The sequence below is a fragment of the Camellia sinensis genome, chromosome 13 (assembly GCF_055761805.1).
Source record: "Camellia sinensis isolate YWXY chromosome 13, ASM5576180v1, whole genome shotgun sequence".
NCBI classification, from domain to species: Eukaryota; Viridiplantae; Streptophyta; class Magnoliopsida; order Ericales; family Theaceae; genus Camellia; species Camellia sinensis.
In genome coordinates, this window is record NC_138973.1 from 98141625 (window position 1) to 98163391 (window position 21767).

Here is a 21767-nt window from a genome sequence, read left to right on the forward strand (position 1 = left end):
CCAGGTATTACCGTCGATTTGTAAAGGATTTCTCTAAATTAGCCTCACCTTTGACAAGACTAACGAGAAAGGGAATCAAGTTTACATGGAATGAGACTTGTAAGAAGTCTTTTCAAGGGCTTAAGGTTAGACTTACCACTACTCCAATGTTGATTATTCCAGAGAGGGGTTTGGGCTATTCTGTGTATTGTGATGCTTCACAGGAAGGTTTGGGTTGTGTTTTGATGCAAAAGAGAAAGGTAATAGCTTATGGCTCACATCAATTGAAATCACACGAGAGGAACTATCCTGCCCATGATCTAGAACTAGTAGCTGTGATCTTTGCCTTGAAGATTTGGAGGCATTACCTGTATGGTGAGAAGTTTGAGGTGTTTTCTGATCACAAGAGTTTGAAGTACTTATTTTCACAGAAAGATCTGAATTTGAGGCAGAGAAGATGGATGGAGTTTATGGAAGACTATGCTTTTGAGTTGCACTATCACCAAAGAAAGGCCAATGTAGTGGCCGACGCCTTGAGTAGGAAATCCATTAGTAGTGTAGCTTGTGTTGCCATCCGAGAATGGGAGATGTTGGGTGCGATTGGTGTGTTTGACTTGCATCTTGGCGAGTCCATTGAGTTTGTCGTTTTGTTTTTAGTAGTTACACAACCTACACTTGTGAACTACGTTATAGAAGCACAAACGGGTGACCTTGAGGTAGAATCTCTCTAGGAAAAGATCTCTAGTGGAAAGGTAGAGAAGGACTTGAATGTATATTCTGACTCGAGTGTTAGATACCTTGACCGTATTTTCAGACTAGAGTCTTGCCGAGAGAAAGTACTCTGAGAGTTTCACCTTTCGCACCTTGCAGTGCATCCGGAAGGCACAAAGATGTATCATGATCTTAGTCATTAGTTTTGGTAAAAGGAAATGAAAAAGGATTTAGCCGTGTTTGTGTCGAAGTGCCTTACTTGTCAACAAGTGAAGGTTAAGCATCAGAGGCCAGCGGGTTTGTTGCAACTATTGCCTATAGCCGAGCGGAAGTGGGAGTATGTCACGATGGATTTTGTTGTGGGTCTTCCAATGACTCAATGGGGTAATGACGCCATTTGAGTGGTAGTTGGCCAATCGCACTTTGTACCTATGCGCACAAATGACTCAGTAGACTTTCTATCTGACCTTTACATTAGGGACATTGTTCAACTTCATGGGGTCCTTGTGACTATTGTCTCGGATAGAGATTCGCATTTTATGGCTCAATTGTGGCAGAACCTACAGAATGCCCTGGGCACTAGGTTGACTTTTAGTGACTATCATCCTCAAACTAACGGGTAATCAGAGCATACTATTTAGATCCTTGAGGATATACTTTGAGGCTGTGTCCTTGACTTTAAGGGGTCATGGAAGAGACACTTGCCCTTAGTGGAGCTTGCCTATAACAATAGCTTCCAGTCGAGTATTGGTATGATACCGTTTGAGGCCTTGTATGACCGACAGTGTAGGTCCCCTACGTATTGGGCCGAGGTGGGTGATGCACCAATGTTGGGTCCAGAGTTAGTCTGAAAATCGACGGAGAAAATTGCACTTATTCGTAAGAGATTGGTTACGACTCAAAGTTGTCAGAAGAGCTATGCCGACCGTAAGAACAGACCGTCGTCCTTTAAAGTGGAGGATCACGTTTTCTTGAAGATATCACCTAGACAAGATTTAATGGGGTTTGGAAAGAATAAGAAGTTGTCTCCTAGGTTTATTAGGCCTTTTGAGATCCTAGAGTGGATTGGGGAGGTAGCTTATCATTTGACCTTGTCGCAACAGCTTTCTGAGGTACATGACATGTTCCATATCTATGTGCTTCGGAAGTATGAGCCGAACCCATCACACGTGTTGGATTGGACTGAGTTAGAGGTTGACGAGGATGCCTCGTATGACGAGAGACCAGTTAAAGTTTTAGATACTCGAGACCATGTCTTGTGAGGCAAGACGATCACTTTGGTAAAAGTATTATGGCGACACCATAAGGTTGAGGAGGCCACTTGAGAGCGTGAGGCGGAAGTCCGTGAGAAATACCCGGACCTAATTGTTAATGTTTGAGCATGTATTGAAAACCTTATTATTTAATGAAATATAAACATTGCATATGTTTTGGAAAAGTGAATTGTATATTCAGTATTGGAAATTCATTTATTATGTTGATGAGAGAAGATGACCGGTGGATGGGTCATGGTGTAGGCTATAATTTGCTATTATTGTTTTAATTGGTTTAAACCTTGGTTTTAATGTTTGGTTTAAATTGTGGGGATGAAATTCCTTAAGGGGGGAGGTTATAGCATTTCTGGTTTAGATGCAACCCATTTAATGTTTTGGATCTGGGTTTCATTGTCATATATAGTTATCCATGTCTTGTTTCCCCTTATATCTCTTTGAGTTTGGCTTTTGGGATGTGTTGATTGTGTTTGGAACAGCTTGGTAGCTTGTTTTTCAAACTTTGGTTGCCCAGATTTTTGTCCCTTCGCTCGAGCGAAGCTTCTTGCGCTCGAGCGGTCTTTGTGAACCTCTAGTACTTTTGCAAGTCTGCAAAAAAAAAAAAAAAATGAGAGTTTGTATTCTTTGCTCAAGCTCAAGCGAAGCTTCCTGCGCTCAAGCGAAGCTTCTTGCGCTTGAGCGGTAAAACTTATTATGTCTGCTCGCTTGAGCAACACATCTTGCACTCGAGCGAATTGTTGTATATCGATTCGTAAATAGCCCATTTTAAGTCACTTTTCATCTCTCTCTCTCTCTCTCTCTCCCTCTCTCTAAACTTTTCAAAACCCTAATATCTCTCACTCTCTCTCTCTCTAAAACTCTCATATTTCCCTCAAATACACCTAGATCCGTTGATCTTTTCACCCGCGTGCCTTTGTTAAAAAGTTAAAGCTCGACGTGGTCTTTGTTCTAACCAAAGCAAAGTTGGCTTTTGGAGTCTTTGGGTTTCCTCACTCTCTCTCTCTCTCTCTCTCTCTAGCTTGAGGTAGGGAAACTTTCCACACTTTTTATAAGTTTTAACTTAGTTGTTTGTCATTTCTAAACCATATTGCGAATTTGGAAGATTTTGGAACAAATCTAGGGTTTTGGATAAAAATCAAGAGAGGAGTTTTTCAAATAGGTTCTTGGAAATGATTTTGATCATGGAAATAATGTTAAGTTGGCTGGAAATGATTGATTTTGGATATTTGGGGTTGATTTGGAAAAGTGTAAGAATTTTGCCTTAAATACCTCAAATGTTGGTTTTGTATAAATAATGAAATTGATGTTGAAATTATGAAATCAGATTGGTATTGATGAGGATGGTAAACTTGGATATGTATTATCACTCACCTCTTGAAATTTGGAAAGTTTATCTTTATGGAATATAAATTATCTGTTAAGAAATATCTGTTTGGGGCTATCGGTGGAGGATAGTTATGATTGTTATAGAAATTGCGTGTGAATTAGGAGAATTGAAACTATTTCCTCATTCATTTGCATTGAGCATTATCCCTCACTTATATGTTGAAAATGTTACTGTTTTGAGAAAATGGGTGAATCTGTGAAAGGAATTATTGTTACATTAAACAAGTTAGCTTGTGTGTTCTGAGTGAAAGTCCCGAAAACCGTGCGTATATATGGGTGTCGATCTCACGGATGAAATTTCTGTGAAATGGCAATAGTAATGCATGTATAGCCTACGTTTACATGGGTCCCGGCATGCGGTTTCATTCAGACGAAATTTTCGGGAAAGGTTGTATTGTTTTGAAATTCCTAGAGTGTGATTCACCACCCCATTTTCTATTGTAATGGAAATGATTTATGAATCAATATATATGTACTTGGTATTGCATAGTTTTAGAAAGAGGTATAAAAATATTTTGGCATGAACATTGCATATGCGTTCACCTTATAGCTTTGTTAAGATTCATATACTGTGTTGGATTATTTCTACTGGGCTTTGGCTCACCCTACGTGGAAAAAACATTTCAGGTGCTGATGATATGCGTCCGCAAGGCAATAGCTTGGGAGGATTTGGAGCGAGAGCTTCTTTTTGTGTAATTATTGTATTTATTTTGTACAAGCCAAGGGCTTTAATTGTATTGGACTTAAGTCTACTTTTGTTGTAACCAAGCATTGTCTTGGAAATCTATAAGCCTTAGGGCATTTCTTATATGTTTAACTTCCATTCTTTTTCTTTTGTTCGCAACATATGTTATAGATTCAAGGTCAAGCATTATGAATATATACCGCATATGTTTCCCTTTTGTAAACTCAATTGGATTTAATGGAAAATAATTACTTTATCGTTGTTGTCATTTATTAATATTGTGGATGGATTATTGTATTTATTTCGAGGGCGTTACAAACATTACCCTAACCCTTAGAGTAAAATTTGAGGTGTTACGTGTTCTATTTTATTTCAGTGACAGTTCCCATTTCAGTGGCAGTTCCCATCTCATTGCACTTTCTTGCATCAGGCATTCCTCTACTTACTGGCACTATTATGGCTGAATTGACAACAATAAAATATGATGGCAACCGAGGAGCTCAAGATCACATTGTCAATATGACTGACAAAGCTGCAAAGCTTAAAACTTTAGGGATGCAAGTTGATGAAACTTTCCTCGTGCAGTTTATTCTTAACTCACTTCCATCACAGTTCAGTGCATTCAAAATTCACTATAACACCAATAAAGATAAGGGGAGTTTGAATGAGTTGACTAATATGTGTATTTAGGAAGAAGTGATTTTGAGGGAGAAAGGACGTCAAATTGCATTGGCTGTAACTCATAGTGCTATAAAGAAAAAGAAAGGTAATTTTGTAAAATCAAAGAAAAATCCACCCAAGAAAAAGAATGGGCCTGGGAAAGAAAATCAAGCTTAGAATAGTTTCATTGTCAAGTGCTACTTTTGTGGTAAGAAAGGACATGTGAAGAAAAACTGCAGCAAGCGAAAGGCTTGGTTCGAAAAGAAATGTAAGAAATTTTCTTTTATTTGTTATGAATCAAATCTTGTTGAAGTACCTTCTAACACTTGGTGGATTGACTCTGGGGCCACAACCTACATTACAAATTCCCAAGGACACCTCTCAACTAGAAAACCGAAGGAAAGTGAAATATTTGTCTATATGGAGAACCATCTCAAAGCTGACATCGTAGCTATAAGAACCTATCGACTGATCTTAGAGACGGGTCATCAGATGGATTTAGAAGACACTTTTTATGTTCCTTCAATTCCTAGGAATTTAGTTTCGTTATCCAAATTAGATCGTGTTGGATATTCAGTTTTATTTAGTTGTGGTAAACACAATTGAATGTTTAATTCAATAATGATTGGTTCTGGTAATTTATATGATGGTTTATATAAAATTGCCATAAATCATGAGTTTGTGCAATCATTAGAAACTCTGCATTCAAATATTGGTTTAAAACGTCGTCTAATTAATGAAAAATCCTCAATCTTGTGGCATAGATGGTTAGGGCATATCTCTTGAAATAGAATTGAAAATTTGGTGAAAAATGGGATTTTTGGAAAACCTAGACTTCACTGATTTTGATATATGTGTGGATTGCATTAAAGGAAAGCAAACCAAACACACCAAGAAAGGTGCCACAAGAAGTAATGAGCTTCTTGAGATAATTCATACAGATATTTGTGGGCCATTCAACATCCCATGTCCTAATGGTGAAAAATATTTCATCATATTTATAGATGATTTCTCATGTTATGGATATGTGTATCTAATTCATGAAAAGTCTCAGGCGGTTGACATACTTGAGGTGTACATTGTAGCGATCCCGGTTTCGATCCTTCTTTCATGTTTTGCCACTTCGACTGGGCCGGTCGGGGATCGAGCTACCCGGTCAGCTCGCGGGGGTCTAGGAGGCAGCGCCCCTTGGCGGGTCCGAGGACAGCGCCCTAGCGGGGTTAATGGGCAGCACCCCCGAAGCAAAAATGCAAAATGCATTTGAAGTTGCTTGTCCGCTCAAGCACCCGTTTATGCGCTCGAGCGGAGAATGTTTGGTTTTAGAAGTTTGACCTATCTGCAAAAGTACTAGGTTAGTGTATTTGACACTTGAGCGGGGCTTTCCACGCTCGAGCGGACCATGTTATATCAGTTCGCGAATCTGATATTTCAGATCAGTTTTTCAGTCTTCTCTCTCTCTCTCTCTCTCTCTCTCTCTAAAACTCTCCAGAATTCCAGATCGGGTGCTTCTCTCTCTAGAAGTAATCTTCTCTCTTTGATTTCTCCAAATCCATTAGGATTTAGACCTAAGTTCTTCACCAAAGTTGATTATCATCTCGAGGGCTTCGTTGTGTGCGGTGAAGATCGAGTTTCGGCACTGTTGATTTTGGAGGTTTCATCTCATTTCTTCTTTAAAACTTGAGGTAGGGATTTTCTTAGAGTTATATATATATATATATATATTTTGCAAGATCTATATGATTTTCGAAATCATCTTTCGATAGGTTTGAAAATTGATTGTTGATTGAAGAAGTTGAGCGAATTTGAAAGTGAGTTTGTTTTTTGTTCTTTTAAAATGATCTTATGGGTTTTGATCTTCGTTGATTGAAGAAAAGATGATTTTGAAAAGTTTTCTTTCAAAGGATTTGAGTTGTATAGTTTTGGTGAGAAAACCTAGAATTTGGGGTTTTTTTTAAAAGAGACTGAACATCCATGAATGTTATTGTTGTATTTGTTTTGTGTGTCAAAATAAATGGATGTTTGGAAAATTTCTTATTTATATTTATATAAATGATGAATTTCAGGGAATACGAGAATTGTTGTTCATTTTGGAAATTATTGTTCAAAACGTTGAAATAGTCTTGAAAATGACTAATTGTTGAGGATACTTGAGAAGAGGGAATTGTATTATTCCTTGGATGATGAATTGGAATAAAAGTATTTATATTCATCTTGTGTTATTGGCATAACAATTCATTTGATTACATTAAACTTTGAAAGTTGATTTGAAAACTTGCATTGAGAAAAGAATGTTGAGAAACAAGTTTTCATGAAATGGTTTTGGGATAAATATGCTGGTAAGTCTTGATAGGTGGTGTAGATGATATTGAATAAGTTGGCCTGAGAGTCCAGGGTGAAAGACCGAAAACCCGCGCGGATAGGTGTCGAGTCTTCCGGTTAATACCTGTAAAAATGACAATTTGGTAGTACCTGTATAGTCTACTTGCAGACATCGACCTAGGGATTACCAGAGTCGTATTTACCGCCCTTGAAATAAATTGTTAAGTTTTGAACAATTGAAATTACATGACATCATTGAGCATGATGGATTTCAAAAGATGAAAATGTGATTTATCTTCAAAAAGAGGCACAGCATGGCATGTGTATTTCATCTCTTGAGACTTGTATAAAATGTATATACTTTGTTAAGGATTTCATACTGGACTTTATGCTCACCCTATGGAATTTTTGTGCAGGAAAAGATGTGGTGATGCCGCCTAACTAAAGGCGAGGAAATATGTGTTAAGAGTATGAGACTCTCATTTTGCTGTGACTCTGTGTGTAAGCCAAGGGTTGTATGTGTGTAGGTTTGAATAACCGTTTTGTGTAACCAGGCTCAAGCCTTGGAAACATGTAAACCCTTAGGGTATTTGTTTGTTTATTTACTTGTTGTTGGATTAATGTGTTGTTGCATGAAGAACTATTGTATCATGTAATGTAAGTTTGGAGATTTATATTCGGTTTTCCTTGAAAAAGTCATGATTGTTGTATTATCATTTGAGCTGGAAATTTGGGGCGTTACATACATAATTAAAGTCGAGAAACAATTAGATAGAAAGGTTAAAATAGTGAGATTAGATAGGGGTGGTGAGTATTATGGTAAATATGATGAGTAAGGCCAAAATCCTGGCCCATTTGTCAAATTCTTAGAAAAGAACGGCATTCATGCTCAATATACAATGCCTGGAACGCCAGAGCAGAATGGAGTTGTTGAAAGGTGTAATCGTACCCTTAAAGATATGGTTAGGAGTATGTTAAGTTACTCAATTGTACCCATTTCACTATGGCGTGAAGCTTTAAAGACTGCAATGTATATCTTAAATTGGGTTCCTAGTAAGGCAATCCAAATAACTCCTTTTGGGTTATAGACAAGTAGGAAACCTAGTTTGAGACACTTACACATTTGGGTTGTCCAACAGGAGCAAGAATCTTCAACCTACAAGAGAAAACGTTAGACTCAAGAACAATATCTGGATATTTCATTGGTTATCCAGACAAGTCTAAAGAGTACAAATTTTATTGTCCTAATCACAATACAAGGATAGTGGAGACTGGTAATGCTAGATTCTTAGAGAATGGTGAAATTAGTGGAAGTGAGAAAACACGAGTGGTGAATTTTGAAGAAATTAGGGTAGATGTGCTAACATTTGACCCTTATCGAAAAATTGTTGTTCCTCAGGCTATTCCACAGGCTGAGGGAAACGAACAACATAATGAATATCCTTCACCATTTCATGTTTCACCACTTCATAAAGATATCACCATTGCAAATATTATAGAACCACCACAACCGGCAGTTCTAAGAAGTTCTCAGAGGGAAAGAAAGCCTGCCATTCCAAATGATTACATGGTGTATCTACAGGAATCTGATTTTGATATTGGGATTAACAAAGATCTAGTCTCATTTTCACAAGCCATAAATAGTGATCATTCTACTAAATGGGTCAATGCTATAAATGAAGAGTTAAAATCCATGGAACATAATGGTGTTTGGGATCTCTTCGATTTGCCAAATAATTGTAAAAAGGTCAGGTGTAAATGGGTCTTCAAGACCATCGAACAATTTAAAGCCAGACTTGTTGCCAAGGGTTTTAACCAAAAGGAAGGCGTATACTATAAAGAGATCTTCTCTCCAATATCTAAGAATGACTTGCTTAAAATCATCCTAGCATTGGTAGCTCATTATGACTTAGAATTGCATCAAATGGATGTGAAAACTGCTTTTCTAGATAGGAATTGGATGAAGAAATTTATGTGGAGCAGGCAGAAGGATTTGCAAAGAAATGTAAAGAACATTTAGCTTGCAAATTAAAGAAATCCATATATGGCCTTAAACAAGCTTCAAGGCAATGGTATTTAAGGTTTTATGATACCATTACCTCCTTCGGATTTAAGGAAAATGCAGTTGATCAGTGTATATATCTGAAGGTTAGTGGGAGTAAGTTCATTATTTTGGTGCTATATGTGGATGACATTTTGTTAGCTAGTAATGACTTGGGCTTATTGCATGAAACCAAGGAATATCTCTCCACGAACTTTAAAATGGTTGATATGGGTGAGGCAAACTATGTTATTGGCATAGAGATCTTTAGGGATCGATCTCAAGATTGCTAGGACTATCTCAGAAAGGATTGATTGTGTTTTAGATAGATTCAATATGCAGTTTTGTTCAGCCAATGATGCACCCATCATGAAGGCTGATAAATTAAGTGAAAAAACAGTTTCGAAGGAATGACTTGGAAAGAAAACAAATAAAGGACATTTCATATGCATCAGCAGTGGGGAGCTCAATGTATACCCATATATGTAATACCCCTGTTCTGTATTATGTAATTGGTCCTTAATATGAGTATGATTATGTGTTTAATTGATTTTGCGTTCCATTATGTGAAAATATGTGGTTTTGAATTTCTATCTGTTCACCGTAGGAATATCTGTTCGATTACCCGCTTTGGAAAATAAATTGAAGGCCTTATCAGCCGTAGAAACCGAAATTGACTGCGCCATTGTGAATGACGTGATTTTTAGAGCCTACAATAAAATTTGATTGAAAATTGATTTGGACCAGATTAAATGGATTAAATTAATGTTATGGTGCCCAATTATTTTATATTAATGGAATGTATGTGAGGGAGCTTTTAAAAAGGGCCATTATACACACTCAATTGCTCTTGTTGTCCATTTTGGCTGATTTAACTCTCTAGAGGGAGAGAGACCCGAAATTAGAGAGAGAAAAGGGAGATCATCTAAGTTTTTCTCTTGAACCTTGGAAGTCTTGAAGATTACTCAAGAATTTGCTATAGATTTGTGGGAATTAAAGCTCCTAGGTGAGTATTTCATGGATTCTAGTTTGCAATTTTGTAAATTTAAAGTTGATTAATGATCAAGAGCAAGAATTGTGCCATAAGTGAAGGAATTGTGTAGTATTTGATGAATTTGAAATCAATTGATGCATGCATGTAGGAAATTGCTATGAATTTCCATATTTGAGCACAATGTGTGTAATCCATGTGGGATTTTAGTTAAAGCTCATGTTTGTAATCACCATTTGCACCATGTAAGTTGAAATGGGAGTTATATTCCACATGCATGTACAATTTATGGAAATATGAGTTGAAATACATGGAATTGTTATGTTGAAAATGAGTTTGGTGTTGATTGGGACATGCGTGTGATTATATTGTGAAATTAAGCTTCAAAATGTTGTAATTGGGAGTTTATACCATGTTAGTATACGTATATGTGAAGATTGAGCCAAAAACATGCATTTTGAACCTTTGAATATCAAGTTGAAGCTCAAGAACACATTCTGGAAAACCCAGAAAATTTGACGTCCACTCGAGCGGGAGAACCTCCGCTCGAGCGTGAATTTCGTGCTCCCAGCACTTTTTGCAGACATGGTGTCCGCTGTAGCGGGGAAGTTCACACTCGAGCGGGGAGCCATGTAGAGAGGCCTTCCGCTCGAGCGCCAGAGTGCACGATCGAGCGTAAATTCGACCTAACCAATACTTTTGCAGGCCTTAAGGGTCCGCTCAAGCGGGGAAGTCCACGCTCGAGAAGGGACCCTGCTTTCTAAAATTTTGAAAATGCATTATGTGTTCTGTTTTCCGTTCCCTTTAACTTCTAAGCACTCTTAGGCATGCATTGAGCATTGAAAATGAGTTAAAGAGATAAGAATGAAACCAAAAGAGGAATATGTGAATTAAGGAACGAATTGAATTGTTGTGACCCTTATTTGTTATGTGATGTGTAGGGTCAAGTTTCAGGGCAAAACACCCAACCAATCACTGTAAGTAATATCTTAATAAAGATATCTGAAGTATGTTATTTGTCCAATTTCTTACTTCCATATAAGTCTTGTAAGTTGCTATACTAAATTGGGGACAAATATCTGTTATGCTATGTATTGGGCCCAAGGCCGTCTGATACGAATGATGACCTAATACAAATGATCTAACACGAATAATAGTCCGATACGAATGACGATCTGATACGAATGATAATCTGATACGAATGATAATCTAACACGAATAACAGTTTTGGCATGAATGAATGGGCCAGAGGCCGTTTTGACAAAGAATGAATGAATGGGCCAGAGGCCGTTTTGATACGAAAGTATGAATGGGCCGAAGGCCAATCTGACATGATTGGAAGTTTGGATTGGCCGAAGGCCAGTTTGATAAAGGCCGTTTTGACATGAATGGATGGGCCAAAGGCCGTTTTGACATGAATGGATAGGCCAGAGGCCGTTTTGACATAAATGAGTGGGCCAGAAGCCATTTTGACAGGAATGAAAGATAAATGGGCCAAAGGCCAGTATGTTTGAAACCACAGTCACTCGACTCAAATTGTGTATATAAATGTTAAATGAAAATGTGAATTGGGCCCAAGGCCATTCGGAGTATGTTGTTCTACATATCGTTTGTATCTACTTATTTGATATTATTCACTGGGCTATCGCTCACGCTCATTCATGTGTTTGTAGGTGAGCTAAGAGAGGTCCAGACCCAGCCCCAGTGAAGTCTGTGTGGAAGAACCGAGTTTTGGAGAGTTAGCCCTAGTGATGCACGAGACTCGTCTTCGCCTTTCTGCTATGCTATGTTATTTTTGTCATGTTGGCAAGGACTTTGCATATGTCTGTATATAGTTTTCATGGTTGACTTAGCTTTTGGATGATCTTGTTATACAGAACCTATGCTACTGTATTTCTGTTATGAGTTATTAATGTATATATGTTTGGTTGTTTGGATGTGCGTATAAGCACAGCTTTATGGATAAAGTTTTAAATTTACTTCCGTTTGGCCCATTTACTCAGATGAGTTTTGTCTTATTTGGTTTAAGGCCGTAGGTAATCTTGTGATTACTGGCCGGTTATGGCCTTAACCCATAGGGGCGGGTTCTGGTCGTGACAGAGTGGTATCAGAGCACGAGTTAATAACTCACACAGTTGTCCAAAAGAGCAATAAGTGTCTAGAAAAGATCTAGGATGCATTCATATGATAAGTGTGAAATTGAAAGCATCAGGAATACGCTTAAATCTTTAATGAATGAATATATGTTATAAGTTTGTGATTCGCTTGCATTGCAAATTGTTTGAATACGTATGCTTTTTAGAATATGCATATTTGTGAATCTTTTGTACAAAGTATAATGCAAGTTTAATCAAATATTGAGAACATGTGATAATATGAGATGTGAATTGTTGCACTAACGTGTACAACAAGTTTGTTTTGTTATAAAGCACATATATGAATCATGAAAAGTTCCTTATGTGCATTCGATTATGCCAATGGGTGTCTATGCGAAATATGAACGTGATTTGAGTATATAATTACTTAGTAAATGTTCAGCATACGATATCTGATAAGTATGCAATCATCTGTTACGTATGTGATTAATTGTGTCTTGTCGATACATAAAATGAGAAAATAACAATGTGCCTATATGCGAATGTACGCATGTGTATCTGTGTTTATCTTTGTATTGGACATCCCGGTATTTGGCAAGGCTTAATAAGAATTTGTGTAAAACCCAGATAAAGTAAGGGCATACGAGTTGGCAGACTCTTCCACAGCCCGACTTAATAGACTGGAAAGAATAGTACAAGAAATGGCAGAGATTTTGAGACAACAACGTCAGTTGCCACTACAGTGAGAACCTTTGCTACCATCAGTGTAAGAAACGCCGAGGGCTTTGTTATCGGACTTCTGGGCTTGTTATAGGTGTGGTAAAATGGACTATATGGTAAGGAACTGTCCCCAAACTGGACAAAATGTGAATGAATCTTCTGCCTCAGCTAGATTCGTACCAATGGTAGGAATTGCTAATCAGAATAGGGTAATTGCACTCATCCTAGAAAGCGCTCAAAATACTGCGACCGTTATCCCAGGTATCTGTACTGTTTATAAACGAATACTTATGTGTTGATTGATTCTGAATTAGTACTTGTGTACATTTTTGCTTGGGATATTATTTGATTCAGATCGGCATATTCTTTCGTATCTGCTGCATATGTATTTAGATTGGTTAGACCCACAAGATCGAGACCATATCCCTTAAAATGTATATACTCCATTTGGGAAATTTGTGAAATACGTATTGGGATATCAATTAACTCTGCACATGCACATGTACATCTAAACCCATGCTCAGGGTGATCTGTTATATTACTTTCTTCAATGGCTAAGCCACTGGAATTATGACTCTGTGATTGTGTGATCGAGTCGAGCACCCTAAATGATGAACTCGATAATTGTGAGACCATGCATTTTGATTGGTAGAGAATTGACTGGATTATGTGACTATACTGGGCTCGACTCATAAACCTATGTTTTGTGACTGATTTGGAACCTCTACGTGACAAATCCTATATTATGTGTAATCGAAGAACTTTGTTTAATTTGTTACTGTGTACTATGTGCTTGCATCTAAGACTTATTTGGGAACTGCTGTATTGGTTATGATACATACCTCCTGATATGAATAATTGCACGCATATGCAACTACACCTGAACTTATGTGGACAATGTCATGTTGTACATGACTTGAAATACTTTGATATGAACAGTTGTGATGAGTGACTCTGATATGACTTTGAGAACTGATGAACTTAAGACAGTTGTGAAATTATCAACCATGTACCTAAGCAAACGGAGTATGTCTTATAGAACCGAATGTACCCTATTTGAGAAAACTTTTATCTGATTCGATCCGATAGAACCTTTATCTGATACTGCCTTAATAGAACCCTCATTGGATATGATTTGATGGGACCTTTGTTTGATTTAATTTGATAAGACCCTTGTCTGGATCGATTTAGTGAAACCCTCTATCTAATTTGATTTTGTAGAAGGGGGTTAAGGATTGCTTGTAAATAAATGGCCAGATTATTCTTGGCAGAAAAACTGATAGACCCAAAACTTGAATCCGTTTGGAGTACTTGACTTATTTAAAAGACCTTTTGTGGGATATCAACAGGCCGATCTAACCATGAACACTATGAAGAACCGACCTATAGTTGTTGGAGACATACGTGTTACAAGTGAACGGGATTGAGCAAATCTAGTGATTAGGAGTTTTATGGAACAATGCTTGTATATTGTCACATTCTTGTTTGTTTGACGCTATGGGAACCGATGGCGACATATTGATTTGATTATAAACAGTACCGAACATTTATCCTTGGCTGATCAGAATATGTTTTGTATGGGAGAGTAGTTGCTTCAGTGTTATCGGATTTTGGGAAATCAGGTTATGGTGAGTGGTATTATGTTTGTTTTGATGACATTCTTGGGGCGTCCTTTCGTGCTAGGGGACGTTAAGCCCATGTAGCACCTTTGTTGAGATATTTCTTTTGCCACCGACGGTTTTGTACGGGTGGGTTTGTTTAATTGATCTCGAGTCGGCCACTGACGGTTGTGAACGGGTATGCTTTGATTCCGAGACGATTATTCCTTTGTTTTGTCCGGAATGTCATCCTTTGGTATTATGTGGATGTTATTAACATCCAAGAAGCTTTTAAAAACCCTGATTGTCCGTAAGTGTGTGAATTCAGTACGCCTTGTGTAAATAACTGCTCAGTGCCATTATATTTTGCAATTGGGGCTCTGAGGGTGTGTGAATTGTGTTTAACGTGTGATTGACTGTTTTAATATTACCTTTGACGCCATGGAGATTAGTATATGAATTGCCTTATGCTTTTGACGACTATCAGATAGTGTGGAAAGACTCGATGGAACATGGAATTGAATGTTAAACCGAATTGTGAACTGTAAACTGTTGAATGAATTAAGAATTTGTGTATTCTGTTAGAAGTCAACTGCCTCAGTGTTATTGTACTTTACAATTGGTACTATGGGGATATATGAGTTACGTATGTTGTGTGGTTGATTGTTTCGTTGTTACCTTTGTTGATTCAAGAATCAGTATCTAGATCCACTTTAAATTCCTGTAGACTTTTGATTGACCATGGATAACTGTGATAAGTCACTGAACTAAATACCGAATCGGATTGTGAACTGCGGAATTATTGAAGAATGAACTGAACTTTTGTGACAAGGGAGCGGACTGAACTTCTATGGTAGAGTTAGCTGACATCTGAAATAAATATGCTGGTGACCTATTGTGAAGAAGGAAATTGTTGAAATCGTGTCTAAATATTTTCGGTATCAATAAGACGAAGTTGAACATCAGGTATAAATGGGGCTACGTCACCTCTCTCTATTTCGGAATGGAAATGGAAATATGTGGCTATGAACTTCATTGTGGGGCTACCTTGAGCACCCAAAGTATAAGTTCTGTTTGGGTTATTGTATGAAGAATTACTGAGTTTGCCCATTTCCTTCTTGTAAAATTTTCGTATGACGTTTGCAGACTAGCCACTGTTTACCTCAACAAGATTGCTCATTTGCATGGGGTCCCAGTATTCATTGTTTTAGACAGGAATACTAAAATGCGTTTGAATTCTGACAAGCCTTCGAGAGGCAATGGGAACTGAATTGTGAGTCAACGCTACTTTCCATCTGCAAATTGATGTATAATTAGAAGGAACTTTTGGGAGAAATGCTCCAAATATATGCAGTAGATTTTTTAGGGAATTTGGAAGATCTATCCATTGTTGGCAGACCTTGCTTGCAACCACAGCTTACACTCTAATTTTGGTGTGACACCATACAAACCTTGTACGGAGGAAAAAGGTAAGTCTCTGACTGTGTGAGAACAGAGTGTTGCTTGATTTTGAAACTAAAGTAAACGACTATCAAAAAGGATTGGAACCGTTGAATGAAAAGTGTTCCGAATTGTGTTCGACTAAAGGTAAAATAAGTTTGAAGGACCAAACTTCCTAAAGGGGGGAAGACTGTAATACCCATGTTCTATATTATGTTAATTGGTCCTTAATATGAGTATGATTATGTGTTTAATTGATTTTGCGTGCCATTATGTGAAAATATGTGGTTTTGAATTTCTATCTGTTCACCGTAGGAATATCTGTTCGATTACCCGCTTTGGAAATTAAATTGTAGGCCTTATCGGCCATAGAAACCGAAATTGACTGCGCCATTGTGATTGACGTGATTTTTAGAGCCTACAGTGAAATTTGATTGAAAATTGATTTGGACCAGATTAAATTAATGTTATGGTGCCCAATTATTTTATATTAATGGAATGTATGTGAGGGAGCTTTTAAAAAGGGCCATTATACACACTCAATTGCTCTTGTTGTCCATTTTGGCTGATTTAACTCTCTAGAGGGAGAGAGACCCGAAATTAGAGAGAGAAAAGGGAGATCATCTAAGTTTTTCTCTTGAACCTTGGAAGTCTTGAAGATTACTCAAGAATTTGCTATAGATTTGTGGGAATTAAAGCTCCTAGGTGAGTATTTCATGGATTCTAGTTTGCAATTTTGTAAATTTAAAGTTGATTAATGATCAAGAGCAAGAATTGTGCCATAAGTGAAGGAATTGTGTAGTATTTGATGAATTTGAAATCAATTGATGCATGCATGTAGGAAATTGCTATGAATTTCCATATTTGAGCACAATGTGTGTAATCCATGTGGGATTTTAGTTAAAGCTCATGTTTGTAATCACCATTTGCACCATGTAAGTTGAAATGGGAGTTATATTCCACATGCATGTACAATTTATGGAAATATGAGTTGAAATACATGGAATTGTTATGTTGAAAATGAGTTTGGTGTTGATTGGGACATGCGTGTGATTATATTGTGAAATTAAGCTTCAAAATGTTGTAATTGGGAGTTTATACCATGTTAGTATACGTATATGTGAAGATTGAGCCAAAAACATGCATTTTGAACCTTTGAATATCAAGTTGAAGCTCAAGAACACATTCTGGAAAACCCAGAAAATTTGACGTCCACTCGAGCGGGAGAACCTCCGCTCGAGCGTGAATTTCGTGCTCCCAGCACTTTTTGCAGACATGGTGTCCGCTGTAGCGGGGAAGTTCACACTCGAGCGGGGAGCCATGTAGAGAGGCCTTCCGCTCGAGCGCCAGAGTGCACGATCGAGCGTAAATTCGACCTAACCAATACTTTTGCAGGCCTTAAGGGTCCGCTCGAGCGGGGAAGTCCACGCTCGAGAAGGGACCCTGCTTTCTGAAATTTTGAAAATGCATTATGTGTTCTGTTTTTCGTTCCCTTTAACTTCTAAGCACTCTTAGGCATGCATTGAGCATTGAAAATGAGTTAAAGAGATAAGAATGAAACCTAAAGAGGAATATGTGAATTAAGGAACGGATTGAATTATTGTGACCCTTATGTGTTATGTGATGTGTAAGGTCAAGCTTCAGGGCAAATCACCCAACCGATCACTGTAAGTAATATCTTAATAAAGATATCTGAAATATGTTATTTGTCCAATTGCTTACTTCCATATAAGTCTTGTAAGTTGCTATACTAAATTGGGGACAAATATCTGTTATGCTATGTATTGGGCCCAAGGCCGTCTGATACGAATGATGACCTAATACAAATGATCTGACACGAATAATAGTCCGATATGAATGACGATCTGATACGAATGATAATCTGATACAAATAACAGTTTTGACATGAATGAATGAGCCAGAGGCCGTTTTGACAAAGAATGAATGAATGGGCCAGAAGCCGTTTTGATACGAAAGGATGAATGGGCCGAAGGCCAGTCTGACATGATTGGAAGTTTGGATTGGCCGAAGGCCAGTTTGATAAGAAAGAATGGATGGGCCAAAGGCCGTTTTGACATGAATGGATGGGCCAAAGGCCGTTTTGACATGAATGAATGGGCCAGAGGCCGTTTTGACATAAATGAGTGGGCCAGAGGCCGTTTTGACAGGAATGAAAGATAAATGGGCCAAAGGCCAGTATGTTTGAAACCATAGTCACTCGACTCAAATTATGTATATAAATGTTAAATGAAAATGTGAATTGGGCCCAAGGCCATTCGGAGTATGTTATTCTACATATTGTTTGTATCTACTTATTTGATATTATTCACTGGGCTATCGCTCACGCTCATTCATGTGTTTGTAGGTGAGCCAAGAGAGGTCCAGACCCAGCCCCAATGAAGTCTGTGTGGAACAACCGAGTTTTGGAGCGTCAACCGTAGTGTCTCATGTACGAGACTCGTCTGCGCCTTTCTGCTATACTATGTTATTTTTGTCATATTGGCGAGGACTTTTCATATGTCTGTATATAGTTTTCATGGGTTGACTTAGCTTTTGGATGATCTTGTTGTACAGAACCTATGCTACTGTATTTCTGTTGTGAGTTATTAATGTATGTATGTTTGGTTGTTTGAATGTGCATATAAGCACGACTCTATGGACAAAGTTTTAAATTTGCTTCCGTTTGGCCCCTTTACTTTGATGAGTTTTGTCTTATTTGGTTTGAGGTCGTAGGTAATCTCGTGATTACTGGCCGGTTATGGCCTTAACCCATAGGGGCGGGTTCGGGTCATGACAATATATGTACCAAACCAGATATTAGTTTTGCAGTTGGAATGTTGGGAAGATTCCAAAGTAATCTTGGAATGGAACATTGGAAAGCAGTGAAGAAAGTTATAAGATATCTTCAGGGAACAAAGGACTATATGCTCACCTATAGGAGATCAGAACAGTTGGCAGTGACTGGATACTCAGACTTAGATTTCGCTAGTTGCCTTGATAGTAGAAAATCTACCTCAGATTTCGTTTTTCTACTTGTTAGTGGAGCAATTTCATAGAAGAGTGTGAAGCAATCCACTATTGCTTCATCTACTATGGAGGTTGAGTTTGTGGCATGCTTTGAGGCTACAAGCCATGCTTTATGGTTGCGAAATTTCATCTCAGGACTTGGTATTGTTGACTCAATTGCCAGGCCGTTGAAGATATTGTGACTATACCGTAGCAATTTTCTTCTCTAAGAATGTAAAGTACTCCAGTGGTTCCAAACACACAGAAGTAAAGTACTTAGTTGTTAGAGAAAGAGTCTAGAAACAACAAGTGTTAATTGAAAACTTAAGCACCTCTTTTATGATTGCTGATCCGTTCACAAAGGGATTGCCACCAAAGAGTATGTTATTAGGATGGATGATCTGAAGTAATCACAGTATGTTATTAGGATGGGTGTTCTAAGAAACCCATGATGTGTATGGTATATCTTGAATGCTTATTTTTATTTGACACTATTTGCGCAATAATAATTTTGTTTCTATTTTTCCTGTTTCTAAAAGTGTGTGTACACATTAATTTAAATATTGATAAACAAGAAATGTCTTAACAAAACAAATTACAAGGGCCTTTCAAGCAAATAATTACATATCCTGATAATGGACTGGGTTAGTGAAGGTTATCGATGATGTGGTGCATAGAAGGAAATATGACATAAATGTTATATAACCGTTATGACTCACATTGGTGATCTGAAGTAATCACAGTATTATAGTCTCTAATATATATGAACTTATTGGCTATTTTTAAAATTTCATGATCACGTGTCAAAGATTTTAGTGCCGAATCCAATGAGTCAAAATTTTTATAAATTGCATATTTTTGAAAAAACTCATAATTGGATCATAATCGGCTTAATGGGCCAAGTGGGGGAATGTTGAATTTATTTTCTAGTGTGACCCAATAGCCTACATATCTTTTACATGTTCTTATTTTATTTGGACGCTACAATTAGATAAAGCTAATATTTGAGATAAAATTCAGTATTTAGAATTTTAAATATGGGATAATTACTCTTCTAAGATAAGAAGGAAACCTTGATGGACATGAATTCTTCTTTAGTTTCCGTAATTTTAATTTGAATAATTTGATCTCTATGTTTTCAATTTTATTGCAATGTGATCCATCCATTACTTATCGTTAAAATTTGAAATGAAAAAATACTATGCGTAAAAATAGAGATACCAAAGTAAAATTCAAAATAAATTTTAGAGACCACCGGTATAATATATTCATTATTCGGTGATTCTTATGGTCTATATGACATCAAGTTGTGACTATTCCAAACGGATTTCGATCCTCTCTAATATTTTTTTTTTTCAATTATTATCTCATATTTTATTTAAAAGTCACAATTTAACAATTAATTATTATTTTATTTTGCGATCTTTAATCAAATGACACAGAATTTTTTTTCCATGACAATGATGGTAACAACCGTGTGACTTTCAATGAGGACGTTTGGTAATAATAACTATCCCATACAGATCCAAATCTTCTTTTAACACTTTTTTCTTTCAATTATCATCTAACACTATCACAAGTTTGGCATCCCTTAAAAAAGTCAAAAATCAAAAAGTCACTATCCTATTCAAGTCACATCATCTTATTTAAGTCACATCACCTGTCTAACACATCACTTCAAATCCAACTCATATTTCATAAAAAGTCAAAAAGTCAAACATGTGAAGGCAAAATATATATATATATATATATTATATCATTAGTTCATATAGTTTAAGTGAAGTGTCACTTTAGTTTCCATAATTTTAATTTGAATAATTTGATCTCTATATTTTCAGTTTTATTACAATGTGATCCATCCATTACTTATCGTTAGAATTTGAAATGAAAAAATACTATGCGTAAAAATAGAGACACCAAAGTAAAATTCAAAATAAATTATAGAGACCACTGGTATAATATATTCATTATGCCGGTGATCCTTATAGTTTGCTGTGAATTCTATTTTGGTCTTTTTAATTTTGCATATGATTTTTTTTCTTTCTAAAATATTAACAATGCATGATGGAGGGATCACATTAGAACAAAATTTTGAAGTGTAATGACCAAATTGAAACTACGATAACCAAAATAAAATTTCACTCATATTAGATGACCTAATTAATGGTAGAATCTACCCAAAAAATTAAAAAAATATAATGTCTCAACTCTTCTGCCCCTTAGCCCTTTTGTCTTCCCATCTCTCTCTTCTCTCCAAACCAACAATCAAACAACTCTGGGTAGAACTTTCATAATTTTACAGCATGTGTGAAGCTCAATTGGTTCTATGCTAATGATTTGAAGCAAATTGGCACCCTAGTTAAATAAGTGTATTATGTATACATGTAGTTGAGCGGAACAGCTTGTAACACTTTCTAATAGCAGTGAAACAGAACGTATCCCTCCTTTTTACATAAATCTAATATTTTTGTGCGTGTGAGATTTATAACTCTTATTTATTTATTTTCTTTATTTTTCATGTCTCGCCGACCAATCTAATACTGATTAGAAATTCTGCAATTCGTGACAAACAGTTGAGATAATGATGCAATGCCCTTCTTTCATTACTGTCAACAGTTGGGCTGAAAAATGGAGCATAGACACGAGCAAAATCAGCTTCAGATTGGATTTTTGGAGATTTGGTCATGTCAAATATAGCCTACAATTAACCCGTAGGCCTAGTGGTTGCAGCTTAGGACCTGGGGTATGCTCCCTCTAGGTCTCAGGTTCAATTTCCACCAAGTGCTATCAACTCCTTGGAGTTACGTCCCGAGACTCTACCCGAGATTTGTCTGATTCAAGTGGAGGGTACGCTTTGTGTGGGT

At 37.0% G+C, this 21767-nt stretch overlaps 1 pseudogene; it reads right to left on the reverse strand.

Moving 5' to 3' along the window:
* The window catches only part of LOC145805579 (uncharacterized), an 82242-nt pseudogene that overhangs the window by 52033 nt on the left and 8442 nt on the right, over positions 1 to 21767 (reverse strand).